Below are 23,769 nucleotides of genomic sequence, written 5' to 3' on the forward strand. Positions count from 1 at the left end.
CCCACAGTATGTCCCAAGATACTAATCTTGGTGTTCTGGGTTGTGGGCACAGGTGGGGGACGACGCGTCAGAACCTGCGTTTGCTTTTGTCAGTGCTGAGCTCCTGTAGGACAGGACTGATTTCCTTCTGTGCTCCGAGCGCTGCTGATTGCACTGGTTCGCTCACAGGGGTTTGGCCTTCACAGTCGCTATTCTTATTGATCAATTCTTATAAGTGACCCTATCCAAACATGGTTTTCCGGCAGGCTCTTGGAAGGGAAGTCATCCCCTTCCTGCCCCTTCCCATGACCGGGACTGGAAAGGGCTGATCCCTCGGGGAAGGACTATGTATAAGCTGGCAGGAAAGGAGCCTGTGAGAGCGCATGAGTGATGGGAGCATGAAATAAACGGGTCGGCGTGTGCGTGCGTGTGCGTGTGCGTGTGTATATGTCCGCACGCGCATGCACGCGCGTGTGGACTCAACGTCATGACTTCTTCCCTTGCTTTCCACTCCTGTTTCTCCTCTATTACTTTCTGCTCATCTTGTATCTGGGAAGCAGAGTGTAAAGACAATGAAGAGCCGAGAACTGTACCCAGAACTAAAACACAGCACATACAACCCAGCGCGCACCGCCAGAACACAACGCGACATAAAGCCGAGAGGCATGGAAGTCTGGGGAACACCCTCCTCACAGGAAATGAGTACAGTCTGTGGCTCTAAGTACCACTTTTGGGAGCTTGCCCAACGACCTATCAGCTTCGTGATTTAATCACCCTGTGTTTCATCTTTAAGGTGATAAAGATAATATACCTTTTATAGACTCACGCTGAAGACTAAATGAGGTAAATTCATCAGGTGCCTCTATGAGTGCCTGGCACAGAGTAAACACTGGATAAATGTCACCCATCGCCATCACTGTATCTAAATGCATCCACCCACACCATCACTCAACTTTAGTTTCCTCTCGTGCCAATTCCTCAAATTTCATCTGTTTAAAGCGAAATCACACACACGCACACACACACACACACACACACACACACAACTATCACACAGAGTTTAGAAAAAACCACAATTTCTCATTTTAGACATTTTTCCCCTAAAGAGGGCTGGGAGCCATTTCAGAGACCATCTGATGAGATCCTATAAGCAGGAGGCACAGAAATCTTTCTGGACTTTTGAAATCAGATGGGCATTTATTCAACACATTCTTGTACAGGGTAGTTTACAGAATTAAAGTAACACAGCACGAGGAGCCAGCAGTCCGGGAACTTACCCACCTAAAATGGTCGGCATAGGCAGGGCAAATCATTAAGTTGAGGTGTAAGTGTTTAATGCCCCTTGTTCTCCTGCAAGTGGTTTTTCATATTCTGCTGAATGAGTCATGGAGGCCAAGCGCTAATGAGGGCCCGATAACACCCATTCAGGGTGCACTTCTTGTTTTCTAGACTTGATGACAATGACTGAGCCGTGTTTTATTCTCCAGACCAATGTGGCCTGTGGGGTGTGTCTCCAAAAGAAAAGAATCAAAAAAGAATCAGAAAGATGCTGGCCATGGGGCTCTAGAAATCCAGCTGCCTTCTCCCGGTTTCTGGATGCACAACAGCTCCATTGTGGGTGGAGAAAAACGCACTGAAGCTTTTCTGAAAGCATATTTGAACTTGGACCTCCGGTGCATAGATTAGCAGCCAGCTCCCAGCCAAGGCAACCCCTCCTCTCCTCTCCATCTTTGCAAGAGAATTCAGTTCCATTTAAGTCCAGGGGACATGGCAAAAACAACACTCCAAACACCACTTCCATTTTTGGCAATGAGATCCTTCAAACTGAGAAATAGCCCTTCAGCTCAGAAGTCCTTTGGATTCTCTCTGTACCTCACACATCAGTTCCCTCTGCTCACTTCAGAGGGAAGGAATAAAGCCTGAGAAGTTGAGGCTCATTTTCTAAGTTGTTTTATAGAAGAAAGAATGCTAATATCAGAAAAACCAAAAACAGAGTCACTGATTTTTAACACTGGAAGGATGTTAGCTAGCCATCAATCAAATCCTGCATTTTTTGGCTGAGGACACTGAGGCCAAAGAGGCTAAGGGCCCAAGCTGCACTTCGAGAGTATCTATCCCCAGGACAAGGCATCTTAGGACCCCAGAGAGGCTGAGAGCCATGCCCTTGTTTCCCCTACTTACTTGCACTATTAACTTCCTACTAACCCTTACTGATAAATTGTTATATACTAAGTGTCATACTCCGAACGAAGCGAAAGTCTACCCTAGAGGAATTTACAGTGACTAGTTAATTTCTTTTTCTTTGAATACACTTCATCTGTCATACTCCTCATCCCTGTCAATGAAATGCTAAGCCATTCTTCTTGTCATGTTGGTTCAAATCCTTAGAGTCAGTGATGTTTTGTGTTCACTTCCTTTTGATACATCCAGTGCTGTTAGTTATCCATTTAAATACTCTCTCAACAGACATGTATTCATCTCCCACCACGCACCAAGCCCTGTTGCTCTCCGTTCCTTCTGCTGTCACCTCAGCCCCAGGCTTTATTGCCTTCCAGCCAACTGGCATCTGCCAGAACTAGCTGGCTGCCTCCAGGACAACTTCTCTTGTCTCCAACATGTCTTGTCTGAGGAATTGTTCCTTGAACGACTCACCGGTCATGCCGTCCTACGGTTGACTTCTTCATATTACCCACCAATTCAGGTCCAAATTCCTCCCCTTGGTTTTCACGTTTTCCTGCAACCACCTTATCTACTCAAACTCATTTCCCCACTGTTCTCACCTAAGTCTTCTTTAACTGGTAAAATTTCACTCATCCTTCAAGGCATGGTATCAAGTATCATCATCGAGGTCCTCTTCCTCAATGCCAGAGTAATGGCTTCTTCTCAGGTTACTCCAGGCGCTCCCCTCTAACACAAGACTGCTCAAATTGCTGTATGCTTCCTTGTGCATCAGCTCTGTCCTTGCCTGGACTCTGAGCAATTTGAACACAGGAGTCATCCTTTTTGTTGTGTATTCCAACGTCTAGCAGAGTGTAGGGGCTCTGTAAACACGGATTGAATGAATAGCTCCTAGCACAGCACTGAGCTCTCCGCAGGCGCTCAAGGAAAACTTGCTGAGCACCTGAAGGTAATCTGACGTCAGAGCTCATCTTCCAGTGATGTAGGCAGGGATGTCAATGGCACTTATGACCCAAAAAACAAATTCATAAGAGCATTGTTGCTTAAAGAAGAAACTTCCCTTTTTGGATGACTGAGGCCAAAGAGGCTCAAAGGCTAAGCAGCACTTTAAAAATTGTCCCTGGGACAAGCTGTCCTAGGACACCAGAGAGTTCTCCTTTAGGGGGAACCTTCCTTTTTTGACATGTGATTTCAAAGAATTAGAAAGAACGTAGTTTGAACTCATTTGGAAATGCTGAGGAATACAAAGATTATGTGTCCAAGGGAAACAATCCTACTTTACCAAGACTAAGGAAGACATATCTAATCTGGAATTAATAAACTTTAAGGAAAATTAAAACAATATAATTAGCAACATGAAACACACAGGGGCCATGATAACCAAGATTAAAATAGATGGGATCTTTTTTTAAACTTTATGCCTAAGGTGGGGCTCAAACTCACGACCCTGAGTTCAAGAGTTGCATGCTCTACCACTGAGCCAGACAGGCACCCAAAATAGATGTGATCTTTTTTGCTGGACCATTTTAATTACTAGTCATTTATTCAAGGGGATCCCCCCACCCCATGTCCTTACTACCAGAATGGGGGTTCTCATTTCCTTTAAGTCCTCTTCTTAAATACCTAAGCATTTAAAATTAAAGACAGCTTTTTGCTATTTGTCAGTTCATATGGCATTTTCACAATTTTTTAAAGAATGGTTGCATCACAAAATTGAGCATATCAGGATGATACCAGCCATTAAAAATTCACTTCCTATGATATGCAGACAACTACAGACATTTCACTGAAAAACACATTGTGTACTTCTGGAATTACATATTGTATCAAACATTTATCGGTTACATATTATAGACAAGATGCTGTGCAGAAAACTATGTGGTACCCCAGAGACTTCTTGCTCTCAAGTTTATCAAATACAGAAGGAGGATTGGCATTGGGAAGTTCATCACCCACACCCATCACATGGCTACACAAATTGTGGTCTTTCCATTATCAAGTTCATTGCTTGGACACGCCATGTCTCTGTATGACTAATGATTCTGAGCAGGGCATGAGTGTGAAGTTCCTGATGAGCGTGTGTCTCTTGTTGTGGCTGCTGAATCAGTCTCTCCCGGCATCCGGTCCCCGCGTAGTGGGCCCCCACTACTACGGATTTTGCCCTGAATGCATTTGGTTCATCTTTGAAGTCCCAGAAGCCAAGCGCACAGAATCTCCTTTGGGTTTAGAACCATACTGTCTACAAAATAATTGCAACTACTGAAGTCACTGGAATGCATTTGGGGAAACCATCTCAAGAATTAAAGAGCTACGGTTGAGTAAAGCATGTTTCCATCTCAATGCACTGAAGAATGAAAAGGTTCCCAGGACCTCTGGCATTCCTCCAAGAAAGGACTATTACATCACAGAAGAGTTGGATTTTTGCCTAGTAGCCTTTGGAATGACCTTAACTTTATATACTTTTTCAAATAGATGCCCTGCCTAGTGATTTGGCAACAGGAGAATTTTCCCAATCTATGATATCAAAGTCATCTGATACTTCTATTCCCCTGCAAAATTTTATATAATCTGGATCCCAATGAGCCTGAGCCCCAGGACCGATACAAGAGAATTTGTCCCGTTTGGGCCTCCCTTTGCCAATGGCAGTGATATCCCACCCTTAGCAACAGGCACGTGCCTTAAAGACACAAAATTCCTTTCGGTTCTATTGAATTAACGTTAACAAATGTAATTTATGTGCCAAAAATTGTGTGTAGCCACTGAAAGTTAAACAAAAAAAGAAGAAGATCTGGTCACTGATCCTGAAGAACTTACATGCAAGTTCTATATAATATAATGTCCTAACCAAGCAACATAGACTTGGAACCACTGGAACTCAGAAGAGAGGGTTGTAGGCCAGCATGGGGGGTGGGGAAAAGCTTCTTGAAAACGATGACATAGAACCTAATTTCTAAAGGAAGGGTAAGCAAGAGTCACTCCCCAAAAGTAGGAAGGGTGTTCTTGGCAGATGGAACAGTATAAGGAAAGGTCCGGTGGTATAGGGAGATGGGCTGGCATAAAAAATGCAAGCAGCTAGGCATGAGCTCAGAATTTACAAAAGAAGCACTAGGTGGAAGGTGGGGACAGAGGTGAGACAAGGAAGGGTAAATCTATAGGAGACAGGATGTGGAGAACCTTGAATGGCCTGCTAAGGAGTTTGGACTTTCTTCAGCACACAGTGAGGGCCCATTGTTGAGTTTTGCTTTGTTTATGTAGGGAGCTGTTTGGGTAGATAACATTTTATTAAATTTGCTTTTTAATGTTTTATTATCATGAAACTAATACTTATTTTATTTTAAAAACAAAAAAACTAGGAACTACAACCCCAAATAGTGAAAATATTCTTTTTTTTTCTTATTCTTCTTCAAATAGTGAAAATATTCTTAAAAAAAAAGAAAAAGAAAAATGCTGGAGGCATCACACTTCCTGATTTCAAAGCCTATTACAAAGCTACTGTAATCAAAAGTATGGTACTGACATAAAGACAAATATATAGATCAATGGGATAGAACAGAGTGCCCGAAAATAAACCACATATATGGTAAATGATTTTTGACAAGAGTTTGAAGACCATTCAATGAGGAAGGGACAGTCATTTCAACAGAAAGTGTTGGGAAAACTGCATAGTCACACATAAAAGACTAAAGTTACCCTTACCCTATACTATACACAAAAATTGACTCAAAATGGATCAAAGATCTGAACATAAAGGCTAAAACTAGAAAGCTCTTAGAAGAAAACACAAAGGAAAAGCTTCATGATATTGGATGTGGCAGTGATTTCTTGAATACGATATCCAAAGTGCAAGCAACAAAAGAAAAAAATAAGTAAATTAGACTATATCAAAATTTAAAACTTTGAAAAACAATTTAAAACTTTTGTGCATCAAAGGACACTATCAACAGAGTTAAAAGGCGACCATGGAACTGGAGAAAATAATTGTGAATCTTATATCTGATAAGATGTTAATAAATTATCTAGATATACATGTATGTACATGCATATGTACATAGACATATATCCAATATATATAATCTCCTAAATCCCAACAATGAAAAAAGCCAAATTAAAAAATGCGCAAACTGAGTTGAATGGTCATTTCTCCAAAGAAGATCTACAAATGGCCACTAAGCACATGAAAAGATGCTCAGCATCACTGATCAGTAGGGAAACAAACCAAAACCTCAATGAGATACCGGTTTCCATCCATTAGGATGGCTGTTACTAGAGCGGACAAATGATCCAGTGGTGTGAGGCTGTGGAGAAGTGAGAAATGCCACTGCCAGTGGAAATACGGAAAATAGTATGGCGGTTCCTCAACAAATTAAAAATAGCATTACTGTATGATCCAAAAATACCACTTTTGGGTATACCCAAAAGAACGGAAAGCAGAAACTGAGAGATATTTGTACACCCACGTTCACAGCAGCATTACCCACAACAGCCAGAATATGGAACAACGCAAACGTCCACTGACAGAAAAACCGATAAGCAAAATGTGCTGCGTGCATACAACGGAATATGATTCAGCCTTTAACATTTTTATTGATTTATTTATTTATTTTAGAGAGAGAGAGAGTACAAGCGGGGGGGGTGAAGGAGCAGAAGGGGAGGGGAAGAGGGAAAGAATCTCAAGCAGTCTGCCTACTGAGCAGGGAGTCTGGCAGGGTGGGGGGTGGGGCTCTATCTTAGGACCCTGAGATCATGACCTTAACCAACTGAGGCACCCAGGTGCCCCCAGAATATTATTCAGCTTTTAAAAGGAAGGAAATTCGGATACAGTTTACACCACGGATGGGCCTTGAGGATATTATGCTGGGTGAAGTAAGCCAGTCACAGAAAAACCAAAAAAAACAAAAAACAAAACCCCACAAATACTGTATGATTCCATTTATATGAAGTCCCTATGGTAGTCAAAAATCAAATTCATAGACAGAAAGTAGAAGGATGGTTGCCAGGACCTGGGGAGGATCTAACGGGTACAGAGTTCCAGTGTGGGAAGATGGAAACAGTTCTGGAGTTGGATGGTGGGAACAGTTTCACAACAATGTAAGTCTACTTCATGCTGTTGAACACTTTAAAATGGTTAAAATACCAAGTCCTATGTTATTTAAATTTATCACTAAAAAAAAAAAATTACACCCACCTGCAAACACAGAAAAGCAAGAAAGTTACTCATAGCTATACACAATATCTCCCCGTTCCTATCCCCCCATAACACTCTGGAGTAGGACATGGGAGAATACAGGATGTAATTCAATTTGTGCTTGAAGCAGTATAGAAAGAAGAATGGATTTCAGCCGGACAAAATCAAAGGCTGGGAGACTGGTTAGGTGGTGATAGCAAAAAGCCAAAGGATGAGGACAACCTGCACTGAGGAAGTGCTAGTTTGCTGCTAAAGAACATACACATTAGAAATACATTTAGGACCTAAAACGAGCAAGATCTGGTGACCTACTAACGGTGAGGATGGAAGAAATGAACCCAGGTACCCAGCTTTAGAAGTTTAGTGACTAGTGCACCGTTACTTGAGACTAGATACACTAGAGATACACAGAGAGACAGAAAATATAAATGGGAAATTTTAAGTCATTTCATCAAAACTTACAATAATTCAATTAAAACATTAATAGTTGGGAATGTGATGGTGGTGGTTTGTAATTTGTGAATTTGGTTAAAATGACTATTTCCCAGAACTCTCTCCTCTTTGTATGTTTCTGGTTAGGGTGGACCAAAGAGGACTGGCTCATCTCCTTGCTGTGGGGCCATAGCCAGTCTTGCAGCTGCTCCACCCCCTCCTGGATCTTCCTTCACCTTTTCCGACTCCTGGGACAGGTGAGTATTTAGCTCCATGGCAAAGTAGGCCAGCTCTTCCTGTAGAAGCTAGAGGTGATGAGAAACTGACACAGGTTCCAGTCCATCTTCATGGGCCTCCAGCTCACGGCTCTGGGTTCCAGCCCATTCCTGCTCTTCCTCCCCGACTTTACCTCCTCCTTCTTTGCCCCACTTCCCTCCCTGCAAACTTGGTGCTCTGCCTCAGGCACAGAGAACACAACCTTACGGAGACCATTTAACCACATGTCACAACGGTGTGAGGTCAAAATCTCGAGGGGTTTTGCCTCTCTGATTGAACTCTAATAGAGAATTTTGTGCTGGACAAGATTCCAGGGTCTAGGGCCTAAAGAATAAGTTCTCTGAATAGGTTCTGGGTTATCTGGAATTCAATCTCTAATTTTGTTAGATTTAAAGGTATTTACTAATGGCCCTGTTTCCAGTGGTCAAGAAGACACTAGCACTATGTGGCACGAAGTGGCAAAAGCAGTTACACAAATTGTCATACCTTGCCACCTTTAATCAAATGCCTATAGAACAGGAGTTGGCAAATTTTTCTGAAAAGGGACCAACAGTAAATATTTTAGGCCTTGTGAGCCACCACCGCTTGTCTCTGTGGCTGTAGCTCAAAAGCAGGCACTAAACAGTAAGTATGTGAATGGGCGTGGCTGTGTTCTGATCAAACTTTATTTACAAAAACAGAGAGCAAGCCAGATTTGGTCCGGGAGGCTTAGTTTGCCAACTTCTGCCATAAAAGGTAAAGCTTTGGGTTGAACAAGTGTCTGCTGCCATAGGATATTTTAGTGACAATACGAGCTATAATAGGATTGATTGGTTGCTTCTAAGTGTGCTGGAGAACTTCGAGAAGGAAATGATGAGCTCAGAGCTTTCCATTCTTATTCTTAGCTCAAGGTCCATATAGGGGATCTGAAATCGTCTATGAGCACCCTAACAGAACCCTGACTGGTACGGTGATGAGAGAACTGAAATCAGTAGATAAGTTGCAGGCAAACTGAAAAAGGAGTGATAAATCTGTAGGCAAGGCCATTTGGGACGTGCCAAGTTGAGGTGCCTATGGGATCTCCAAGTAGAGATGCTTAGCAGACACCCCCCACGTACATGATGGTTATAACCACGTAAAGAAATGAGATAACCAGGAGGGGGAAACAGAGAGAGAAGCAATGAGCTAAGGCAGAACCCTGAGGGACCCAACCTCCAGGGGATGGGCAGAGGAAGAGGGACCCGCAAAAGACCCTCTGAGAATCTGAGACCCCTAGAAGAGAGGAGCCTCACAGAGGCCACAGAAATGGAGAATGTCAAGAAGCTGTGAGGGACGGCAGGCGATAGAACTGGGTCTGGCTGAGGCTGAGAAATTCGGTGAGTCAAGGTTGAAAGAGACAGGAAAATGGCTTCGGAGGAAACGACTGGAGAGGAGGAACAAGATGCGAATCTTAATGTAAGAGGTTTACGTTAGCACTAGTGTTCCCTTCTTTACGTAGCCATTGAACTTGGGGATGATGCACAGAGGTCAGATAAAGGAGAAGTGGCTGTGGGGCTCCCTTCCCCGTGGGCAGAAGGACGGCGTGAATGAAAGGCGGGACCTGCAGGAAGCTGCCTGGCGGCCTCCATCCAATTGATGAAGTAGCGACGCCATTCGAGAGAGGAAGTGGAGGGCTTTGTAGAGAGTTTGAAGAGAGAAGTGAAGTTTTGGAACAGTCACATAAGGACGGGGAAATCTGATTTAGAGCAGTGCAGACATCATACCACACAGCCATACGGATGCCCTTGGTCTGCGACCTAGGCAGTGAAGGGAGCATTTTTCTCTTACACACAGATTGAACAATACCAGACGTGTTTGTTCGCAACCAGACCAGTTCTTAGACTTGAAATTTGTAATGTATATTTCTTTCGGTAACCATGGAAGATGAAAGAAAAAATAAAAATTTTACTGGTTTTTAGCAGCTCTGAGAGCATCCTTATAAATTCCTAATTCTCTAGGGAAATTCTCTGACCGCTCACACGGATGAGCTAGCCAGGCCTGCATAGATACAACAGTACTGACTCCCACAATAGCTTACCGAAGTATTACTGGCAGATTTCTGCTTCTTTCTCCATGAAACTTCTTGGGATTTGTTCTTGGAGAACTGCAACCAGCCTTCTGAAATGCCAGGTGAGTAACTGTGTAGCTGTATGTCTACCCCTTCACAAACTCAGTTTTCTCCTGATAAAAGAAAACATAAAAACTAGAATTTGGAATGCAATAGGAAAATGAAATCAAAAGTCTATTGGTAGGTTCCCCCAAATATCTAGAACGTTTCTAAAGAAATTTTGCTAACCAGGGGTGCCTGGGTGGCGCAGTCCTTGAGTGTCTGCCTTCGGCTCAGGGCGTGATCCCAGCGTTCTGGGATCGAGCCCCACATCAGGCTCTTCCGCTGGGAGCCTGCTTTCTTCCTCTCCCACTCCCCCTGCTTGTGTTCCCTCTCTCGCTGGCTGTCTCTATCTCTGTCAAATAAATAAATAAAATCTTAAAAAAAAAAAAAAAAAAGAAATTTTGCTAACCATACCTACAGCTGAGGTTTAAGTTCTTTGGTAACCCAACTGTTAAATGTAGTTTTTAATGGGTATTTTTTACTGATGAACAAGAAAGAAAGAGAGAGAGAGAGAGAGAAGAAAAGCAAAGAAAGAGAGAGAGAAAGAAATAAACAAACAAACAAACAGTTCTGTGTGAACTAGGGTGTACATACATTATTTGGGGGAGGGGGAGGGGCACAGGGAGAGGAAGAGAGAGAATCTTAAGCAGGCTCCACATTCAGCACAGAGCCCAACTCGGGGCTCGATCTCACAACCCTGAGATCATGACCTGAGCCAGAATCAGGAGTTGGATCCCTAACCCACTGAGCCACCCAGGCACCCCTGTACCAATTTTAAAGTATACAATGTAGTAACTTTTTGTATATCCACCATGTTGTACAACAATCATCACTATCTAATTCCAGAACATTTCCATCTCCCTAAAAAGAAACCCGGTACTTCTCAATTCCTTCCTCCCCCCCATTTCCTAGCAACTATTAATCTACATTCTGTTTCTACGGATTTGACTATTCTGGACATTTCTATAAATAGAATAACAGAATTTGTGAACTTTTGTATCTCAATTCTTTCACTTAGTGTAATGTTTTTAAGATTCATCTGTGTTATAGCATGTATCAGTACTTCCTTTTTATGGCTGAATAATATTCCATTATACAGCTATACTGCATTTGGTTATTCACACTGTATGTAGCCATTATATGGCTATATCACATTTGATTATTGGATAGTGAAGACCATCTTCACTATCCATCCCCAGAATTCTTTTCATCTTCTAAAACTGAAACTCATAACCATTGAACAATAACTCCTTTCCTCTCTCTGCCCAGCCTTGACAGCTACCATACTACTTTCTGAGTCCATGAATTTGACTACTCTAGGGACCTCATGTAAGTGGAATCATAGAGCATTTGCCCTTCCGTGACTGGCTTATTTCATTCAGCACAATGTCCGAAAAGTTCATCCATGTTGTACATTGTGTTGGAATTCCCTTCCTTTTTAAGACTGAAAAATATTCCATTGCATGTATATGCCACAGTTTTTTTATCCATCTGGTGATGGACACCTGAGTTGCTTTGGATGATTGTAAATAGTGCTGTTGTGAACGTGGGTGTACAAATGTCTGTTTGAGTTCCTACTTTCAGTTCTTTGGGGGTATATATCCAGAAGTGAAATTGCTGGATCATATGGTGATTCTGTTTTGAATTTTTGAAGAGCCACTATACTGTTTACCATAGCCTGCACCATTTTACGTTCCCAACAATGGAGCACAAGTGTTTCAATGTCTCCACATCCTCACCAACATTTGTTATTTTGTGTTGTTTTCCTGGGTTTTGGCTTTCTTTTTTGGTACTAGCCATACTAGTGGGTTTGAAGTGGAATAATGCCATCTTTTTTTTATAATAATTTTTTATTATGTTATGTTAGTCACCAAACAGTATATCCTTAGTTTTTGATGTAATGTCCCATGATTCATTATTTGTTTATAACACCCAGTGCACCATGCAGTACATGCCCTCTTTAATGCCATCTTAACAATAATCTATCCCTATTTCATTCTTTTTGATGGTATTATAAATGGAATTTTTTTAAATTTCAGTTTTAGATTTCTCATTGCTAGTGTACAGAAATACAACTGATTTTTATATATTGATCTTGTATCCTTCAATTTTGTTGAACTGAACAGTTCTATGTGTGGGTCTGGGTGGATCCCATCTGTAGAAGGACATAATAAAAGTACCTACTGTTATGAGGATTAAATGCATTAGCACTTGTCAAGTGATAAGTACTGCACTTGGCACATAATAAACACTAAAAAATTGTTAGACACTAAATATTTATTAGACAGTAAATATTTATTAAAGGCCTATTACACACTTATATGTAGGACTTGTACAGTGAACAAGACTGACAACAGGTGTCTTAGTCAATGTGGACTGCTTTAACAAATTACCACAGACTGGGTAGCTTAAATAACATTTATTTCTCACAGTTCTGGAGACTGGGAAGCCCAAGATCAAGGTACCAACAGATCAAAGTCTGTTGAAGGCTATCTTCTTGCTTTGCACATGGCCTCCTTCTGTATCCTCACATGGCAGAGAGAGATCATCATCTTCTTAGAAGTTCACGAATTCCATTCGTGAGGGCTCCCCCTTCACGACCCAATTACCTCCCAAAAGGCCTACCTCCAAATATCATCACATTGCAGATTAGAGCTTCAAAATAAGATTTTGAGGGGAGGGGACACAAACATTCAGCCAACAGCAACAGGTGAGATCTCCGATCTTGCAGAGCTTGCATGAAATATCCCAAACACTTCATACTCGGATTGCTGTTTTTCAGATTACTTCTGTTGGGAAACAGTTTTTCATGGGTTTCTCATGTTGCTTCCCCTCTTGCAAGCAGAGGCACAGATGGCTTTATTTTAGGACTGTCTTCCTCTAGAGCAGAGAACAGGTTTATGTACTGTCTAGTTTAATGAAGATAATATCTCCCTCCAGGCAAAAGTCAGGCAGAGGCTCTTGGAGACCACCACAAAAGATTTGAGTTTCTCAGGCTTGGGGTTCCTCAGCTGCGATAGCAAGCCATGGAGTATACAGCATTCACTCTGCATCACCTCTGTGGGACTCAAGGAGCAAGGAGAGTGGAGGTGAAACTGAAACTCATGCTGTTTGTTGTGCCACAAATAATGAAGTCTTTTTTCTCTGACTCAGGAGTCTCACATCTTCTGCCAACATCCTCACAAGGGGCTAACTTTGTTGATTGCAGGTAGGGTAAAATGTCAGACCCTTCACAGTTTTTGATAACTTCCATCCAGTATGCTGCTACAAAGGTATCTTCCTGAAACCTAATTTCTACCTAGTACATCTAAATTTCTTTAGCTGGCTTTCAGGCTCCTCCATCCCTCTCCAACCAAATTGTCCATCTCTTCTTGAAGAAGACCCTCATGGGCCAGGATTTTCAAACATATAGTATCATGCTCATTTCTACTTCTGACATTGGGTTCCTATCTCTCCCACTTTGGAATTTCTCCCTCATTCCCTTTTCTCTTACTTAACCAGTTCAAATCCATTTCTCAAGACCTGTTTCAGGTCCAAAACTAGCAGGAAAAGTCCCCTTGATCATCCTTTCTGTGAACATCAGTAATACTTAAGAATGTGTACACATAACAAGAATTTGAGTACATAGTATTGTCTAATATTGTTTTCTAGAGGTTCCACATGGGTATGCATTGCCTCTTCATTCTGATTGTAAGCAGGAAGCTGGGCGCAAAGCAGAAGCTGAATGTGATGGACTGAAGTGGGTAAGCACATGTGCACTGAAGCCAGAGATCCTAGACCCAAATATCTACTACTTGATGGCTTTGTGACCTTGGGTATATTATTTAACTTTTTATGCCTCAGTTTCTTCATCTTTAAAGTGGGAATAATGATCGGGGTGCCTGGGTGGCTCAGTTGTTGGGTGTCCACTCTTGATTTCAGCTCAGGTCCTAGTCTCAGGGTTTTGGGATGGAGCCCCGAGTCAGGCTCTGAGCTGGGTGTGGAGCCTGCTTGAGGTTCTCTCTTTCCCCTTTCCTCTGCCCCTTCCCCCCACACTCTCTCTCTCTCAAAAAAAAAAAAAAGGAGGGGAGAATAATGACCATGATAACACCTATCTCATAGACTTGTGAGAATTAACATAACACACATAAAACATAAATCAAAGATCAAGTTAGAAACGTCACAGACACAGAATTTAGCACTGTGGGAACCCATGGAGGTACATAGTGTTACAGAGGATTTCACATCTGAAAAACCTTTCCGCTATAAACCACCAGGTAAAATTTAACAAGCCTTCTGATCCACAAGAAAATGAAGAAGATATTCAAAGGTCAAAGATGAAACCACAGCACAAACTCAAAGAGGAGGGTGAATGTTAAAGTGAGGGACTGTTCTAGAGCGTTTACGGATACAAAGTAATCTAGAGCATTTGTTTTAATGGCCACTTGGAGGCAGCACAGTAAGTCTGGAGTCCAGGTGAGTTCAGGAGTAAGATTAGAGACCCACACATTTCTCCGAGAGTTGCAAAGGTTTACATATTCAGATTCAGTGAATAGTTAAAAGAGACACAAACATACCTCCCAAAAGAACAAAGTGAGAAATAATAATATCCATTGAGGTATTTGGTACAGGATCCAAAAGTCTCCTTTGTGAATTTTTAACCATGTGTGAGACCTCAGATAAGTTTGGGGTCTGAATTCAGATTTCCGTCATGTTCCAAAAACAAACAAATAGGTCAAAAGTTTAGTCAAAGTTGCCCAAGATTGGTAGTACCCAAATGTCTGTCAAAAGCAACCACAAATTCTCTCCACTCAGGCCTCTAAGAACTCCCACAAAGTTTCAAAGAATGTTAGCTCACAATCAAAAATCACAAGTACATGAGGACACAAAGTCCCCTGAGAGACACAGAAACAACATGGAGGGGGAAACTACCTCCCAAGACTTCAAGTATAGGTAGCAATGGTTACAGAATATTAAATAAGTTTGTATAGTATGTTTACAAAATAGGAGAATTAACTAAAAGTATAAGAATAAGAGACTAAAAAATGACCAGACATATGTAGAAAAGAACTAAATAGATCTTCCGAAAATGAAACAAATGTAATAATTGAATTTAAAACTCAGCGGACAGATTAAATAGTAGGACTGACCAAGAAGAATTTGTAAATTGAAAAACAAAGCTGAAGAAAGTATACCGAATTAATATCACAAAGATAATGGAGACAAAGACAGGTTAAGAAACATGAAGGACAAAACAAATAAACAACAACAACAAAAAAACCCATAAAGGACAAAGTAAGAAAGCTAAATCTGTGTCTATTCAGCTTTCCAAAAGAGAGACTAGAAAGGAAAGAGAAGAGACAATATTTCATGAAATAATGATCTTTTCAACAAATGGTGTTGGGCAAACTGGATATTTCACATGCAAAAAAAAAATGAAGTTGGACTCTTATGTATACCATATACAAAAACTAACTCAGAGTGGATCAAAACTCTAAATGGAAGAGCTACAATACACGAGAAACAAATAAACAAATCAAAAAATGGGCAGAAGATATGAACAGACACTTTTCCAATGAAGACATACAAATGGCTAACAGACACATGAAAAAATGTTCAAAATCATTAGCCATCAGGGAAATTCAAATCAAAACCACACTGAGATACCACCTTACGCCAGTTAGAATGGCAAAGATAGACAAGGCAAGAAACAACAATTGTTGGAGAGGATGTGGAGAAAGGGGATCCCTCCTACATTGTTGGTGGGAATGCAAGTTGGTACAGCCACTCTGGAAAACAGTGTGGAGGTCCCTTAAAAAGTTAAAAATTGAGCTACCCTATGATCCAGCCATCGCACTACTGGGTGTTCACCCCAAAGATACAGACGTAGTAAAGAGAAGGNGTAGTGAAGAGAAGGGCCATATGCACCCCAATGTTCATAGCAGCATTGTCCACAATAGCTAAATCGTGGAAGGAGCCGAGATGCCCTTCAACAGATGACTGGATTAAGAAGATGTGGTCCATATATACAATGGAATATTACTCAGCTATCAGAAAGAACGAATTCTCAACATTTGCTGCAACATGGATGGGACTGGAGGAGATAATGCTAAGTGAAATAAGTCAAGCAGAGAAAGACAATTATCATATAATTTCTCTCATCTATGGAACATAAGAACTAGGATGATCGGTAGGGGAAGAAAGGGATAAAGAAAGGGGGGGTCATCAGAAGGGGGAATGAAACATGAGAGACTATGGACTATGAGAAACAAACTGAGGGCCTCAGAGGGGAGAGGGTGGGGGAATGGGATAAGCTGATGATGGGTAGTAAGGAGGGCACGTATTGAATGGTGCATTGGGTGTTATACGCAACTAATGAATCATCGAACTTTACATAGGAAACCAGGGTTGTGCTGTATGGTGGCTAACATAATAAAAAATCATAAAAAAAAGTAATAATAGAAAAACAAAACAAAAAAATAAATGGAAGAGCTAAAAGTATAAAACTCTTAGAAGAAAACATAGGGGGAAATCTTCATGCCATTGGATTTGGCAGTGATATCTTGGATATGACACCAAAAGCAGGCAACAAAAGAAAAAACAAATAACTTGGACTGTATCAAAACTTTAAACTTTCCTCCATCAAAGGATACCTCAACAGAGTAAAAAGGCAGCCCATGGAATGGGTTATCTCATTCCTAATCCTGTATCTATATCCTATATCTAAAAGGGAATTAATATCTAGAATAGATAAGGAAGTCCTACAACTCAGCAACAAAAAAACAGCCCGCTATTAAAAAATGGACTAAGAACTTGAATAGACATTTGTCCAAAGATATACAAATGGCCAATAAGCATATGAAAATATGGCTGATATCATTAATCATTTGGAAAATGCAAATCAAAACCATAATGAGGTACCACACCATACCCATTAGGATGGCTATTATCAAAAGAGAAAACCAAACCAACCAGTCACAAGCCTTAATGAAGATGTGGAAAATTGGATTCCTTGTTCATTGCTGGTAGGAATGTAATATGGTGCAATAGTATTTTGCTGCCTCAAAATAGTATTTTGCTGCCTCAAAAAATCAAAAATGGAAGGGCGCCTGGACGGTTTAGTCAGTTAAGCTTCTGCCTTTGGCTCGGGTCATAATCCCAGGGTCCTGGGATGGAGTCCAGCATCAGGCTCCCTGCTCATTGGGGAGTCTGCTTCTCCCTCTCCCTCTGCCCTTCTCTTGCTCTCTCTCTCTCTCAAATAAATAAATAAAAATCTTATAAAAAATCAAAACCAGATTTATATGATCCAGCAATTCCATTTCTGGATTTGTAGCCAAAAGAAATGAAAGCAGGGACTCAAATAGATGTTTGTACACCCACGTTCATAGAGGCATTATTCACAATAGCCCAAAGATGGAAATACAATCCAAGTGCCCATCGATGGACGGATGGATAAACAAAATGGGGTATGTACAGACAATGGAGTATTATATTATTCAGCCTTACAAATGAAGGAATTTCTGACACCTGCTACAATATGAAGGAACCTTAAGGACATTATGCTAAGTGAAATAAGGCATCCTCAAAGGACAAATACTATATGATTCTACTTCTATGAGGTACCTTTGTCCATTTTTTAATAGTCACATTTGAAGGGACAGAAAGTAGAATTGTGATTATCAGGGCCTGGGGGAAGGAAGAGTTAGGGTTTAATGGGTACAGAATTTCCATTTTAGAAGATAAAAAACATTCTGGAGCTGGGTTATGGTCGCCCAACGATGGGAATATATTTAGTGCTGCTGAATTATACACTTAAAAATGGTTAAAACGGTAAATTTTATTAGGTATATTTTACCACAATTTTTTTTAACTTGAAAAAATGATAAGGGTAGATCATTTTTCTGAACTGATAAAGACACAAATGTTCAACTTAAGGAATCACAATGAATCCCTTGTAAGAGAAATATAAATCTAGACACATTGAAGTAAAACCACAGATTAACAGAGAGAAAATGGTAAGACTAGTCAAAGTGAAAAGGTATACTTACAGAGGAATGATATTTACACTGATGACTGATTTCTCAACACCGTGATGAAAGGCAAAACAGAGAAGCATAATGTCTTCCAAAGACTGAGAGGAAAGCTATTTCTGCCTACCAATGTTTGCCTTGTTTTAAAAACCTTACAAAGACAGGAAAAATATTCCCCGTGTCATTCTGAACATAACGGTAAAAACAGCACATTTAGCATTTCTGGATAGCTGGTTATGTGTCTGACCCTTGCACCAGAACGTAAGGTCAAGAACTGTGTCTAGGGGCACCTGGGTGGCTCAGTCGGTTGAGCATCCAACTCTTGATTATGGCTCAGGTCATGATCTCAGTCGTTAGATCGAGCCCCAGCTCAGGCTCTGTGCTCAGCAAGGACTCGGCTTAAGGTTCTCTCCCTCTCCCTCTGTGCCTCCCTACCCCTTCCCCATGCTTGCACATGCGCTCTCTCTGTCTCTCTCTCTCAAAAAAAAAAAAAAAGAACTGTGTCTCATCTCTGATTTGTACAAAGTAGCAGAGAGCTCAATAGTTTAAGAACTGTTGCTTGTGTGCATAAATTAAGCAAATAACCAAATAAATAAAATGCTAATCATTTTTGGTGCTGTGCAATAAGACATCTGCCTTTATGTCCCTTAAATTCTTTGAACAAAATCAAGACACATGGTCTGAAAATGGGGCAGAGGCTTTGAAATTGGGAAATAGCCTCAAAATTATGTTGCGTCAGGGCGCCTGGGTGGCTTAGTTGGGTAAGTGGCCTGGCTGACTCTTGGTTTCGACTTAGGTCCTGATCTTGGGGTCCTGGGATCAAGCCCCGCGACGGGCTCCATGTGCAGCAGGGAGTCTGCTTCAGGGATTGCTCTCTCTCCCTGCCCCTCCCCCTACATGTGCTCTATTTGTCTCTCAAGTAAATAAATCTAAAAAAATATATTAAAAATTAAAATAAACTGTACTGCTTCATGCTCATGTTCCACAACCATCCCACCAACCAAACCTGTCAGGACTAATATCACCAATCTCCCCTTCCTCTACCCAAACCCACCTCCATATTTCAAGTGACATGTTTCAGTTGTCAACCCAAGAAAATAAATTGCTTTTATATTACCGGGTAAGTTTCTGCCTGGGTCAGAAAGCCATACCCTTTTGGTTCCTATTGACAGGCTGGGAGCTTACAGCTAAAAATGGCCTAGAGTTACTGTTTGTTTCCTTTGCTTTACTTCCAGTTCTCGATCAAGCATTTTGGGAAAACCCATTCTAGTACCTAGGGTTGTCCTAGCAGCTGCTGTTCAGAAGGCACGATTGACTGGGCTCTTACCATGGTTAAGAAATTTAGATGCATTATCTCTTAATTCTTACTACACTCTACAAATGACATCACCATGTCAATATCGTGGATGAGAAGATTTATGCTTAAAGCGATTGCATAATCTACCCAAAGCCCTACCCTGCAAGTAAGGAGCGAAGCCAAGATTGAAACCCAGGCCTGAGTGACTCTGAAGTCTGTGCTTTTAACAACAAGCAGCTTACAGTGTATCTGGGGAGATAAGAAATTCACATATGAAATCACTGGAAAACAGTATTTGTTGAAAGGCCAAATACAGCTCCTTAAGTCACAGATTATGGTGGTTCTTCAAGGCTAGATCAAATTCTTTTTTCTGAACCCTGAGGGACACTCAAGAGGGAAGGCTCTGAGTTTTATAACAAAACAAAAGTTTACAAGGTCCCTGAGTTGTATATAATCAATAAAGTCGATAATTGCATGTGTAGGGTGGGCAGACAAGAGAACCCCTGGGAAAATGCCCCTGGTGCTAACAACTTGTGTTTCTCAGAGACATAACAGCTTAGAGAGAGCACTTTCACAGATATCATGGCACATCGTCTTTGCAACAACACTGAGGGATACGAATTACCTCCGTTTCACAAATGAGGACAAGGCACTGAGTGAGTGGCCGGCCTATCCCACGTCACTGCGTCATGTTCCAGTGTGGTCCCTGTGCAGACCGAGACCTAGAGCTTTGCCTCCAGCCCTTCCATTTTCTGCTCGGCCTCGTTTCCACTCAGGACAGGGCAGCCCCACATCCAGTCGGACTGTTTTTCCCAGAAGCTTCCCTACCTGGTGCCTTTCTGTTCTGTGCATCCTGCTGGATCCCTTCCATCAGTCCAACTGGTGGTCTCTACCAACTGCCGTGGAAGCTTCCGATAACCACATTCCATCCATCCAACCCTTCTGCCTTTGGAGGACCAGCGGTCCCTTGGTTCTGGGGGCAGAGAATCAGATGTACTCATGAAGCCTCGACCTCCTAAAACTGCTGATTATCCTTTTTCTCCTACAGCAACTTTTATACCATAAACCAAGGAAAAGCTGGTTGTTGGGTAACTTTCCAACAGACATTTTGAAACTTGAAGTGGGAGAAATATTGAAATTTCTGGAACTCTGCTTCTGAGTGCCTTGTTATCTTTTCTCTTTGCTTAAGTTCCCCTGTGATCGACCGTCAAGCCTTCTTACAGTCCATAAGTGTTTATTGAGCTCCTATGGGGTCCAGGGACTGTACTAGGTTCCAGAAATACATCACTGAGCAACATAAGAAAGTGCGTGCTCTCACGAAACTTGCACTCTAGTCAACAGCATGCCAGGTGGTGATGGGCACGGTCATGAAAAACGAAGTTCAGGGGTTAGGAAATGACTGGCAGACCGGGGCCTATTTTTGAAAGTGTGGCCAGAAAAAGCAGCTTCGGTGAGGTGCTTGAATGCTCTGAGATAGTGAGCAAAGTTCATTGGCTCTGCAGAGAAAAGGCTGTCCGGACTCGGGGAACAGAGCACGGAGGGCCTGAGGTTAGCCCATCTTCAAGGCCTCCAGGAATGGCAAAGAGCCAGGGTGGTTGCATCAGAGTGAACAAGGGGAGGGCGGTAGGAGGCGAGGCCCAAGAGCAAGTCAGGGGCAAGATTTTGTAGTGCTTTGAAGGCCCAGAGAGGATTGTGGCTTTTTAGGCATCCCACCTCGTTCAAACAAACAAACTGAGCAGCTATTTTAGGCCAGGGTTGCTGGGTGCTGGAAATACAAAGATGAATGAAACAAAGTCCCAACTGTCAAGAGGTGTAAAGTCTAAAGGAAAACAGAGACAAGGACGCAGGCAACTCTATCACGGTGCAATAGGTACTATGACGGGGTTAAGCACACAATCCCGCAGCAACATGGGGAGGGCGCCCAGCACTGTGCCAACACACTGGCCACTCGCCACGCAAGATTATTAGGCACTTGAAGTGTGACCAGCATGACTGAGGAAATGAACTTTTCACTTACCTTAATTTTCATGAACTTAAATGTAAAAACTGAAGCAATGTGAAAGAGTTTCCCATTTAACACAACTTTATTGTGTTGGTGGGACCCCATGCTACACTTACTGTCACGTCACGTACGCTATTTACAGGCTGTAGCGTTCGTGTGCTTTCAACTTTTTAAAAATGTGGCTACTCGAAAACTTACAATTCAATAAACATGTGGCTCATGTAGTGTTTGTATTGGAGAGCGTGAATCTAAACCGAAAGTGGGAGAGATGAGTCAGGGCAAAGCAGAAGCAGAAGCCTCCAGGCAGAGGGCCTACGTGTGCCAAAGCCCAGATGGTAGCAAGAGCTTGGCACCTTCGAGGAATTACGTGTAACTCATTGTGATGAGCTCTGAGATGCCAGCGAAGAGTGGGGGAGACGGGAAGGGAAGGTGAACAGCAGCCAGGTCCTGAGGGCTTGGGATACAGTAGCACAGAATCTGAGTTTCACCTTGAGGGTCTCAGGGAGCTACCGAGGGATTTGGGCACGGGAGCTCCACGACCAGCTTGGAACTGTGGAAAAGGTCACTGTGGCTACCATGAGAAGGGTGAATTGAAGGGGACAAGAATGGAAGGAGGAGGAGCCGTTAGTGTCAGTCACAATAATCAGGCAGGAGACCAAGACAGTGACAGCAGAGGCAAAGACAGAACTGGACTCATGTGCGACACTAATGAGAAGTCAGATCGGCTAGACTCTCAATCGAGCAAGCATGAGGAGCAAATGAGTACTGCCCTCAAAGTGGAGTGTCCAGGCAAACAACTGAGCTCCTCAAGGAACGCCGGGTATGAGGGCTCAACCATCGGCCTGTGCCTCCCCTCTGGACCAAGACAATGAGTAACAGTTGGCGGGAAGAAACCTCTCCTGGAATCGCACTCGGGGCATCTGATTTTGCCTTTAATCAATATTATTTTTGGAAGTCAGTGTATTTTATGCTTCCAGGCACACAACTCAAGTATTTTCATTTTCTTTGATCAAAAGATGGCTGACTGACCAGAATATCTCTCTCAAAAATAGTCTTGGAAAGAGACCTGTATTGTGAGGCATGTCCCTCTCTTCTAGTGGCCAACAGGGAAGGGAAAAAATATTAAATATAGCAGAGAGCCACAGCTCACCTTAGCAACCCAGCGACGCACCCAGATTTCCGGGAGCCCAAAATTTTATAGATTTTTTTGAGGGGTGGGATCTCTTTAAAGAAAAGAAAACGGAAGTGTGACTTCAAAACTGCCAGGTAGGCCCTCCTGCAAATGAGGGGCCCCCATGCTTAAGCTTCATTAGCTCCATGGTTTATCTGCCTCAGTATTAACAGCTTTAGGACGCCATTTTGTTCATCCGTCAGACGTTTATCAACTATCTAAAGTGATATGGGCATTGAGCAGGGCCCTGGGGATATAAACAGAATGAGACACTGCCCTCAAGAAATCCACCCTTTCATGGGGGACAGAGTTAAACAGGTCATCAGGAATGCAAGGATACAAAGTCTATCCACCGGGTATCATGGGTACAGAAAAAAGAGGCCCTTGACTTACCTAAGGAAAGAGTGGTCTGGGTGTCTTCCTCAGGGGGTGGGTAATATTTTGTGTCCCACAAAGCTGCAAAATTTGTCAACCCAAAGTAGAAGGGTCTTGAATGGCAAACTCAGTTCTTGCTAAAAGACTCATCACAGCCAGGATGAATGGTTGACTAAGAACTTGAGATCCTCCCCACCAAGATAAAATGACAGCCCTGTTAACGAACTGACCTGGGTCCTCCCGAAAGACATGTGTGGAAGCCCTAACCCTCCATTGTGACTACATTTGGAGATAGGGCCTCCAAGAGGTAATTAAGGTTTCAGGAGGTCAAAAGCCTAGGGCCCTGATCTGATAGGACTGATAGGCTTATAAGGAAAAGACATTATCAAAAGGAAAAAAGAAAAATAAATAAATTTTTTAAAAAAAGAAAAATAACAAAAAAGTAAAAATTAAAAAAAAACAAAAATAGATTAAAATTAATTAATTTAAAAAATTTAAAAAACAGAGATACCAGGCCTGTCTCTCTCTTTCTTTCTCTCTCTCTCCCCTACCTCTTTGCTTCTTTCTTTCCCTCCTTCTCTGGCAAGCCAGGAAGAGAGGCCTCACCAGAAACTGAATTTTCCTCTACCTTGTTCGTGAGCATGTGGCCTCCATAACTGGGAGAAAATAAGTCTGGTGTTTAAGCCCCCCGTCTGTGGTACTTTGTCATGCAAGCTGAGCAGACAAGACAGACCTCT

The 23,769-nt window shown here is 42.1% G+C and overlaps 1 long non-coding RNA gene across 1 annotated transcript in view; it reads left to right on the forward strand.

Annotated features, from left to right (window-relative positions):
* LOC117801033 overlaps positions 1-23,499 on the forward strand; it is a 36,890-nt gene extending 13,391 nt beyond the window's left edge. The window contains exons 2-5 of the long non-coding RNA XR_004623353.1: positions 7,922-8,031; positions 10,027-10,198; positions 11,448-13,921; positions 19,423-23,499. This is a non-coding gene — a long non-coding RNA (uncharacterized LOC117801033). The remainder of the gene's footprint in view (positions 1-7,921; positions 8,032-10,026; positions 10,199-11,447; positions 13,922-19,422) is intronic.
* Positions 23,500-23,769: the final 270 nt, after the last annotated feature.

Source organism: Ailuropoda melanoleuca, chromosome 2 (assembly GCF_002007445.2).
Source record: "Ailuropoda melanoleuca isolate Jingjing chromosome 2, ASM200744v2, whole genome shotgun sequence".
NCBI lineage: Eukaryota > Metazoa > Chordata > Mammalia > Carnivora > Ursidae > Ailuropoda > Ailuropoda melanoleuca.